Source organism: Octopus sinensis, linkage group LG4, assembly GCF_006345805.1.
Source record: "Octopus sinensis linkage group LG4, ASM634580v1, whole genome shotgun sequence".
NCBI lineage: Eukaryota > Metazoa > Mollusca > Cephalopoda > Octopoda > Octopodidae > Octopus > Octopus sinensis.
Genome location: NC_043000.1, coordinates 124855068 through 124867098, shown reverse-complemented (window position 1 = coordinate 124867098; position 12031 = coordinate 124855068).

Here is a 12031-nt window from a genome sequence, read left to right as displayed (position 1 = left end):
TGTGTTAATTTGCATTAGAAAAGATTAAAATAAATGTGAAAAAAAAACAAACAAGCAAATTCATCTGACAACTCATCATCATCATTATAATCATCATCATCATCATCATCATCATTATTATCATTGTTTAACGTCCGTTTTCCATGCTGGCATGGGTTTGATGGTTTGATAGGAGCTGGTCAACCAGGGAGATGTCTAGGCTCCAATTGTCTGTTTTGGCATGGTTTCTATGGCTGGGTGCCCTTCCTAATGCCAACCCCTTTACAGAGTGTACTGGGTGCTTTTTACATGCCAATCACTTTACAGAGTGTGCTTTCACATGGCGCCACATGGACACTTTATATGGTGCCACATGGGCACTTTTCCATGGCACTGCATGGCTGCTTTTATGTGGAACCACATGGACACTTTTACATGACACCACATGAGTGCATTTTATGTGGCACCAGCACCTGTAAGGCAAAGACCCCTCATCTGGGAAAGAGAGTGGGAGCCTCTATGTATGAATGGCCATGATTATACTTGCTTGGTATGTCTTCTCACTGACAGCAAATTGTCACGACTCCCAGCCCCTTGTCATCTCTTCAGTGCGGCCCACTGTCTGAAGATCCTTTCTCACTGCTTCATCCAACAGTTCTTAATTTAACAGATAAGGAGGGTGCATTTGATTACAATAAACTCCACCCATTACTTTATTGATATTTTTTATCAACTTTGGATGGATAAAAGAAATGTTGACCTCAGTGGAATTTGAACACAGACCATAAAGAGATGTTACTATACACCAGTGAAGGTGCATGGCTCAATGGTTAGAGCATTGGGTACACAATCATGAGGTAGTGAGTTCAATTCCTGGACTGGGCTGCATGTTGTGTTCTTGAGCAAGACACTTTATTTCACGTTGCTCCAGTTCACTCTGCTGTAGAAATGAGTTGTGACATCACTGGTGCCAAGTTGTATCAGGCTTTGTCTTTCTCTTGGATGACATCGGTAGCAAGGAGAGACAAGGCTGGTATGCATGAGTGTCTGCTGATCTTCCATAAACAACCTTGCCTGGATCTCTGCCTTGGAGGAGAACCTTCTCGATACAATCCCATGGTCATCCATGACTGAAGGGGTCTTTACCCTTTTTTTACTATACACCACAAGGTATTTTCTCAAATTCCCTGCTGTTCCTACCAATCCACCAACCTAAGTACTTAATTTATCGACCTTGAAAGGATAAAAGACAAAGCCAAACTCATTGGAATTTGAACCCAGAATGTGAAGATGGACCAAACACCACTAAGCACTTTAACCAGCATGCTAACAATTCATCATCATCATCATCATCGTTTAATGTCCGTTCTCCATGCTAGCATGGGTTGGACGGTTCGACCGGGGATCTGGGAAGCCAGAAGGCTGCACCAGGCTCCGGTCTTATCTGGCAAAGTTTCTACAGCTGGATGCCCTTCCTAACGCCAACCACTCCGTGAGTGTAGTGGGTGCTTTTTACATGCCACCTGCACTGGTGCCAGGCGAGGCTGGCATCGGCCACGGTTGGATTGGTGCATTTTATGGAAGCCAGTCAAGGCGGCACTGGCTTCGGCTACGATTCGGATGGTGCTTTTTACGTGCCACAGACACGGAAGCCAGTCGAGGCAGCGCTGACATTGGCCACAATTCGGATGGTGCATTTTATGGAAGCCAGTCGAGGCGGCACTGGCTTCGGCTATGATTCGGATGGTGCTTTTTACATGCCACCAACACGGAAGCCAGTCGAGGCAGCGCTTGCATCGGCCACAATTCAGATAGTGCTTTTTACGTACCTCCAGTCCCAGGGCCCTGGAATCTGCCAGGTGCTAGTCATAGGATTGGTTCAATTTCGATTTCGATTTCGATTTCACTTACCCCAACAGGTCTTCGCAAGCAAGGGGGGTTGCCATAGGTGCCTGTCGTCGGATAAGGTTCGATATCGACTTCGCTTGCCTCAACAGGTCTTTGTGTGTCGATATCGACTTCGCTTGCCTCAACAGGTCTTTGTGTGTCGATATCGACTTCGCTTGCCTCAACAGGTCTTTGTGTGTCCAAGGGGGGAAAGGCATGCATAAGTGGGCTGGACTCACTTGTCCCGCCTGGTCTTCTCACGCACAGCATATTTCCAAAGGTCTCGGTCGCTGGTCATTTCCTCAGTGAGACCCAAGGTTCGAAGGTCGTGCTTCACCACCTCATCCCAGGTTTTCCTGGGTCTACCTCTTCAACGGGTTCCCTCAACTGCTAGGGATTGGCACTTTTTCACACACCTATCTTCATCCATTCTCACCACATGACCATACCAGCGCAATCATCTCTCTTGCACACCACAACTGATGCTTCTTAGGTCCAACATTTCTCTCAGGGTACTAACGCTCTGTCGAGTATGAACACTGACATTACACATCCATCGGAGCATACTGGCTTCATTCCTCGCAAGCTTACGCATGTCCTCAGCAGTCACGGCCCATGTTTCACTGCCATGTAGCATGGCTGTTCGTACACATGCATCATACTGTCTGCCTTTTACTCTGAGCGAGAGGCCTTAATAATAATAATAATAATAATAATAATAATAATGATAATTATAATAATAATAATAATAATAATAATAATGATAATGATAATGATAATAATAATAATAATAATAATAATAATAATAATAAGATAGGAAAATACGCAAGCTGCTGAGTTGTAATAGGATGCACCACCCAAAGGCAGATGTAGATCGCCTTTACCTTCCCAGAGCCCAAGGAGGTCGAGGCCTGATCCAATTTGAACTAGCTTACAAAACAACCACAATTGGACTGGCCAAATATCTCGAAATATCGAATGACTGGATGCTAAAGCTCGTGGAAAATCACGAGAGACGAAAGAAGCTTCATTCTATCATAAAGGAAAGCAAAAAATTTGCTATTGATCTCGTGCAGGATACCCAAACTGAACAACCCGAGGGAAGTACGGCAACTATTGTTGCAAAGAAGGTGAAAATGATGGCAATGAAAAAAGCGCCACGAGCAATTGGCTGATAGGTGGGAGGAGAAAACCTCTGCACGGCAAATATGTGACCCGCAGCAAACAAGCTGATGTTGACCAGAAGCAAACCCATCAGTGGCTACGGAGCTCAGGGCTAAAAGCAGAGAGCGAAGGTTTCATCCTGGCTGCTCAAGATCAAAGCCTATTAACCCAGAACTACCAGGCCAATGTGATGAAAAATGGAGCAGACAAAAATGCCGATTCTGCAACGACATGATTGAAACAGTGGACCACCTAATCTCTGGATGTAAAGTCTTAACACCAGTGGAGTATAAATTAAGACATGACAGAGTTGGCCAATATCTCCACTGGCTAATAAGTCGGCATTACAATATCAAAACTGCCGACAAGTGGTATAATCACCACCCTGAGGCTGTAACTGAAGGAGAAAATGTAACCATTCTGTGGGACTTTCCAGTACATACAGACCGAACCATCAAGGCCAATAAACCAGATATTGTTGTGAAAGACCAAAACAATAAAGTTTGCTTATTGATCGACATGAGCATCCCCTGTGATCATAATATCTCAGCGAAAGAGTTTGACAAGCTCAGAAAATATAAAGACCTACTCATTGAAATTGAGAAAATGTGGCATCTCAAGGCGGTTACAATACCAGTGATCGTAGGAGCACTAGGAATGATCAAGAAGGGAACCGAAAATTATATGGGAATGATCCCTGGCTTACCATCCCTGCAAGAAGTGCAAAAGATTGTCTTAACTGGTACATCACACGTATTGAGAAGAGCATTGTCGATGTGAGAACTGTTGCTGCTCATGTATTTTAATTAACTTAAAAAAAAAAAAAATGAACGAACTATTGAGTTTGGTTTAATGGCCTACCAAAAAAAAAAAAAAATGAACGAACTACTGAGTTTGGTTTAATGGCCTACCATTGTATACTATGAGTTTCTTTGCCCTAGGAGTCGGGAAGATACTCGGCAAGAAATGGAAGCAAATTTGAAAGAAGAAAAAAAAAAGTAATAATAATAATAATGATAATAACCCTTATCAGACGGGTATACTGGGCTTCATATATTTTACCCCAGTGTCACTTTGATGGCATGCACTGCTCTCTTATTCAACAACAACAACAACAATAATAATAATAATAACAAGTACCAGACAGTGGCTGTCATGGCTTCTGATTTTAACTGATTGGAAGTGTTATCATGTACATTGTTTTGTCTTGGTATAAAAGATGGGCTACATCAAATATTCTGCTTAATACCACAGATTTGCTTGTCAGTTGTTTGACCTTAACCAGTTGACCATGTCCCTTAGTGGCTAATGATATGTGCATCTCTGACCACAAGCAGAAGTATTGGGGGTGCATCATAGCCATGTGTTGAAAGAAATTCTTAGAGGTTTGGATAATTCACCTTTGGAAACATGGGTGGTTCATTCAACATCCTTAATCCTTTTTCAGGGACCTTTTGAGCGGCATGGGCTACTTGACCAGAAGAAAATTCTAACTGGGCCCCACCTGCAAGGTCATGCACTGTTTATCTTGATATAAGATCACCATGTCACGCACATATGGTTGTAATGCATGTGCCTGGTGTATCCTTATCAGACGGGTAGTCATGATGGGTATTCTGGGCTTCATATATTTTACCTAGGTGTCACTTTGATGGCATGCACTGCTCTCTCACTCAATAATAATAAAGATAATTATTATTATTATTATGATGATGATGATGATGATGATGATGATGATTATCATTAGATTTGCAATTCCTTGTGATAGCAGAGTTAATATCATAGAAATTGAAAAAATTTAGAAATGTCAGAATATAACCAGAGGGCTGAGGAGACTGTGGAAAACCAAAACAACAATTATTCCTGTAATAATTGGTTTACTTGGCTCAAAACCTTAAATGCTACCTTAAAAACAGAAAGAGATTGAAATTGAAATGCACATTGTCAACCTGCAGAAAAGTACCATCTAATATTCTGTAAGAATCCAAAGGAAATCTTCAAGAATTGAGAGGACTTGTTGTCACCAAACATCAAGATGAAATGCTCACTAAATTAGCATACATTAGTATAATCAGTTGAGCATGTCCCTTAGTGGCTGACAATATGTGCATCTCTGATCACAAGAAGAAGTAGCAGGGAAGCATCATAGCCATGTGTTGAGAGGAATTCTTGCCCTGATACAGTACCAGGCAGTGACCCACATGGCTTCTTATCTTAACTGATTGGAAGTGTTATCATGTACATTGTTTTATCTTGGTATAAAAGATGGGCTACATCAAATATTCTGCACAATACCACAGATTTGCTTGTCAGTTGTTTGACCTTAACCAGTTGAGCATGTCCCTTAGTGGCTGACAATATGTGCATCTCTGATTACTAGCAGAAGTATTGGGGGAGCATCATAGCCATGTGATGAAAGGAATTCTTTGGGGTTTGAATAACTCACCTCTGGAATACTGATGTTCACATCATTGAATTTTTGAATTTCTGAATTTTTTGGGGGTTTTTTTTCTTCCTTTCCATTTTTATAAATTTTACTGTGGTTTACAGCGTTTGTAATTGTGCAGTTTTTATATATACCTCCTTAATTTTTTTTTATATTATTGTACATTTTTTAAAACTTTATCATGCATTTAATTGTGTTGTTGCAATAAAAGGTATATGAAAAGAAAGAATGGTGGCAGAGGATTAATTAGTATAGACCATTGTATAAGGAGGGAAATGAGAACGCTTGCCGAGTATTTGATAAATAGTAATGAAGACCTGATGCAATATGCTGTGAAAGATATGGATGTAAATGCAGATGAAATGATGGGCAAGGAAGAGTTTAACCAAAGAGCTGAGGAGAAGAGAAAAGAAAACCTTCTTGAAATGAGAATGCATGGACAGTTTAAAAGGAATACGCAAGATGTTAAGGATAATATAGTATCGTGAACATGGCTTGAGTGAGGTGATTTGAAGCATACCTCCGAAACCCTGATCATTGCTGCACAAGACCAGGCTCTCGCTATCAATTCAGAGACACCCAAAAATGCAGACTCTGTGCAAAGAGTGGAAAATGTGAGAGCCTTGCACAAAAAGAATACGAGCACTGCCACAATAAAGTATCTTTATTGGTTCATATGCCGTAAATACCAATATGAAGTAACAGAGAACTGGTATGAGCATGTACCAAGTAAAGTTATGCAGGAGGATGGAAAAGTAACACTACTCTGGGGCTATGATTTTCAGACAGATTGTGTGATTGAACACCATCGGCTGGATATTGTCATATTGAATAAGAGAGACAAATACTGTCAGATCATTGATGTAGCCATACCAAATGACATGAATGTTGTGAGCCAAGAGGTTGAAAAAAATCACTAAGTACTCCGAATTGAAATTGGAAATGGCACGATGTATGGAATGCAAGAGGGTAATGTAAAAGTGGTAATCGAAGTATTGGGCTCAATCCCATTGAAACTTCAAGATTTCTTAAGGCAACTGGAAATCCCAAGCAAGATTGATGTCTTGCAAAAAGCAGCCTTATTGGGCACAGAGCTCATCTTAAGGAAATTATTATCTGTCTGAGGTCTTTGTTGTGACTTGACAGATGACTAAAGATTCCGGTGCATTTTTACCTACACTGTATTACGAAGGAATAATAATAATAATGATGATAATAATAATAATAATATAATAATAATAATAATAATAATAATATTAATAATAATAATAAATAATAATAATAATAATAATAATAATAATAATAATAATATTAATAATAATAATATTAATAATAATAATATTAATAATAATAATAATAATAATAATAATAATAATAATAATAATAATAATAATAATAATCATAGTGGAGAAGCATCATAGCCTTGTGTTGAAAGGAATTATTTGGGGTTTGGATAATTCACCTTTGGAAACATGGGTGTTTCATTCAACATCCTTAAACAACCATTATTCAAGGATCTTTTGAGAGGGATGGGTGACTCAACCTGAAAAAAATTCTAACTGGTCCCTACCTGAAAGGTCATGCACTTTTTATCTTGATGTAAGATCACTATGTTGTGCACATTTGGTTGTGATGCATGTGCCTGGTGTACCCTTATCAGACGTGTAGTCATGATGAGTATACCAGGCTTCATATATTTTACCTCAGTGTCCCTTTGATGGCATGCACTGCTCTCTCACTCAATAATAACAATAATCCTTTCCACTATAGGCACAAGGCCTGAAATTTTGAGGGAGGGGGTCAGTCGATTAGATCACTCCCAGTACACAACTGGTACTTAATTTATCAACCACAAAAGATGAAAGGCAAAGTCGACCTCAGCGGAATATGAACTCAGAATGTAAAGAGAAATAAAATACCACTAAGCATTTAGCCCAGTGTGCTAACGTTTCGTATTTCTTTATTGCCCACAAGAGGCTAATCATAGAGGGGACAAACAAGGACAGATAAAGGAATTAAGTTGATTACATCGACCCCAGTGCATAAGTGGTACTTAGTTTATCGACCCCGAAAGGATGAAAGGCAAGGTCGACCTCGGCGGAATTTGAACTCAGAACATAACAGCAGACAAAATACCTATTTCTTTACTACCCACAAGGGGCTAAACACAGAGAGGACAAACAAGGACAGACAAACGGATTAAGTTGATTATATTAACCCCAGTGCGTAACTGGTACTTATTTAATCGACCCCAAAAGGATGAAGGGCAAAGTCGACCTCGGCAGAATTTGAACTCAGACCGTAACAGTAGATGAAATACCGCTAAGCATTTTGCCCGGCGTGCTAACATTTCTGTCAGCTTGCTGCCTTACTTCTGCTATTAATCTTTTCTGCTCTAGGCACAAGGCCCGAAATTTGGGGGGAAGGGGCCAGTCGATTAGATCAACTCCAGTACACAACTGGTATTTAATTTATCAACCCCAAAAGGATGAAAGGCAAAGTTGACCTCGGCAGAATTTGAACTCAGAATGAAAGACAGACGAAATACCACTAAGCATTTCGCCCAGCTCGCCGCCTTGCTAATCGGTTAGATTGACATCAGTGTTCAACTGGTGCATATTTTATGGACCCCAAAAGGATGAAAGGCAAAGTCAACCCTGGCAGCATTTGAACTTAGAACATAGAGTACCAGAAGAAATGCCACTAAGCATTTTGTCTGGCATGCTAATGATTCTACCAGTTCACCGTCATTGGTTTGGTAATAATAACAACAACAGTAATTATTATATCAGTGTCTGAGATACAAAAGTAATTTTGAGTCATGGTTTGCTTTTACACAATTATTTCCAATTAGTCAGGATACACAAGAGAATATTTTTATGGATAATTCAGTTTCTAGTGAATCATTAAAGGTAAATTTATAGCAAAGTACTCTGTTACTTAACTAGGATGGTTTCAGTTAAAATTATATTTATTTTTGTATGGATGTATACTTTTTTTATTTTTTGTTTTTTTTACATGGATGCTTTAATCAATTAATATGCAGTAGTTTATATTTGTGGCTTGGTCACCATTAGCAACTACGAGCATCTGACGAACTTCCACTTGCACTGGAATACTTCATCTAGTAGTTGTATAATTCTTAAGAGAAAAATTAATCAATTTCATGTTTAACTTCCTGTTCTTAGAGAACATCTGCCTTCTTTCTTCCTTTATTTTTCTTTATTTTTTTCGTTTTGACATGTGGATGAGTGCATGTTCTACCTGAGTACGCACACAATTGCATTTTGCATCCCACTCACTTAAAAACTTATAACCTTTACACTTTGTGCATGAAACAATGTTGACAGAATATTCTTTTTTTTTTTTTGAATATTTGTTCTAAAGATGGAATTTTTTTTTATGTTTGTACCAAAGGAAAAAAAATGGTATTTCTGCAAATTGAATTTCAATAATAACTTGCAAACAATAAAATGGTCCATGCAGAAGAATATGACCAAAAAATGTTAAAGATACGTTATGCATCAAAATAGTTTGTCAATAAATTCATTGTAGTATAAAGAAATAAGTAAAGATCAGGGTGAAAAATATTGTTTTGTATTGAGTTGTCCGAAAGTGCATGCCAATTTATAGTAGCTTACCTATTGACTTATTTTAGAACATGGTTGAGTCCATAAAATAGGATTTGACTACACCTTCATTTAGAGCACAGTTTAAGCTATCTTTGCGTGGAAGAAGATTCATGTTCCTATTACCTGTATTAATTCTGTAACCCTTTAAAATGGAATATAAGAAAGTTCATTTTCAACACATGATGCTTTGGGAACCAGACAAAAATTGCTGCAGCTCGGCTGGGATGTGCTACCCCACCCTCCATATTCACCAGATATTGCTCCTTCAGATTTCCACTTACTCGTTTACTCGTTTACTTGTTTCAGTCATTTGACTGTGGCCATGCTGGAGCACCGCCTTTAGTCGAGCAAATCGACCCCGGGACTTATTCTTTGTAAGCCCAGTACTTATTCTATCGGTCTCTTTTGCCGAACCGCTAAGTGACAGGGACGTAAGCATCGGTTGTCAAGCAATGCTAGGGGGACAAACACAGACACACAAACACACACATGCACATACATATATATATACATATATACGACAGGCTTTTTTCAGTTTCCGTCTACCAAATCCACTCACAAGGCTTGGGTCGGCCCGAGGCTATAGCAGAAGACACTTGCCCAAGATGCCACGCAGTGGGACTGAACTCGGAACCATGTGGTTGGTTAGCAAGCTACTTACCACACAGCCACTCCTGCGCCTATTCAGATCTCTGCAGAATAGTCTTAATGGTAAAAATTTCAATTCCTTGGATGATGTCAAAAGATACCTTGATGAATTCTTTGCCATGAAACCACCTCAATTCTGGGAAGTGGTTATTTTCATGTTAAAGGAAAGATGGAGATTCATTGTGCAGCAAAATGGTCCATATTTGGTTGATTAAAAATGTAATGGCAAGTATTTATTCACCTTTTTCTTTCCTCTAAAAATCAGCACAGACTTTCCGGACAACCCTATATTTTAGTGCAAGATTAGCATATGTGGCAGACAGAGTTGATTACATTGACCCCAGTTCTTCCTTGGTACTTTATTTTATCGACTCTGAAAGGGTGAATGACAAAGTTGACCTTAGTGGTATTTGAGCACAAAACATAATTAGCCAGAAAAAATGCCTCTAAGTATTTTGTCCAAAATACTTAATGATTCTCTCAGTTGGTTGCCTTATCAGTGTGAAAACTATTAAAATCAATAAGTTTTATATTTTACAAAAACCACATATCTACTTTGATATGACAATATCTCATCTACAGACTTTATAATCTTATACATTAATAACAATTCTATATTGCTATATTACTCCTCTGTGCACTAAGATCTTCCGGTTAAATGGAGAATATGACCAAAGTACACTTTTATACTATTGGGTTGTCTGGAAAGTTTGTGCCGATTTTTAAAGGAAAGAAAAAGGTCAATAAATACTTGCCATTACATTTTTAATCAACCAAATATGAACCATTTTGTTGCACAATGCATCTCCATCTTTCCTTTAACTTGAAAATACCCTCTTCCCAGAATTGAGGTGGTTTCACAGCAAAGAATTCATCAAGGTATCTTTTTACGTCATCCAAGGAATTGAAATTTTTACCATTAAGACTATTCTGCAGAGACCTGAATAAGTGGAAATCCAAAGGAGAAATATCAAGTGAATATAGTGGGGTAACACATACCAGCTGAGCTGAAGCAATTTTTGTCTGGTTCCCAAAGCATCAAGTGATGAAAATGAACTTTCTTATCTTCCATTTTAAAGGGTTACAGAATTAACACAGGTAATAGGAACATAAACCTTCTTCCACGAAAAGATAGCGTAAACTGTGCTCTAAATGGAGGTGTAGTCAAATCCTATTTTATGGACTCATCCATGTTCTAAAATAAGTCGAAATATAAGCTACTATTAATCGTCACAAACTTTCTGGACAACCACACTCCATGCAGACTTTTAAAATAGCTCCTGCAGAGGGCTAATTCAGCCTGTGTCCCAAAACTAAAGAGAGCTAAATAGCATGACTGTGATACATCTGTAATGACTATTAATTCTATAATGCAGTCCTTCTCTTGTTCCAGTCCAAGTTCAATTCCAGCTGTTGGCCAATTTGTCCCAAAGTTCTTATTTTGATGTAAAATTGATGAAGCAAATTTCATTATTTTCCCCCTTGATCTCTGACATCATCTGACAAATGCCAACCAAGACGGCATACATCAGCCAAGCTTTACATGCTTGAAATAACAACCCAAAAGCTTTTAAATCTGATCCCAAGGCTGTAATATATATATATATATATATATATATATATATATATATATATATATATATATATATATATATATATATATATATATATATATATATGTATATATATATATTATGTATATATATATATATGTATATATATATATACATACAACAGGCTTCTTTCAGTTACCAAATTCCCTCACAAGGTTTTGGTTGGCCCAAGGCTTTAGTAGCAGACACTTGACCAAGTTGCCATACAGTGGAACTGAACCTTGAACCATGTAGTTGGGAAGCAAGCTTCTTACCACACAGCCACTCATGCACCTAGTGTATATATATATCTATCTGATATACACAAATGAAACAGTATTTAATTAAAATAGCCAACTATGTACCATACTTAATCTATACACACAGTCGATAGGCTACTTACTGCAGTATTTATCCTGAGATAACATCTCTTACAGATATGAGAGTATTGCATCATTGAAAAAGCCCTGAAAAGCTAAAATGCATCTGATGTTCTTGCTGGTCACTGCTTGAATGAATTTTTGTCTCCTTCAGATATTTAGCGTTTTTAACACAGCACATCAATAAGTGACATTGTCTCAGGACAAATACTGCTGTAACAGGCCTATCAACAGCACGTATGCATTAAGTGTTAAGATACATAGATGGATATGTGAATATATAAACATATACATACATACATA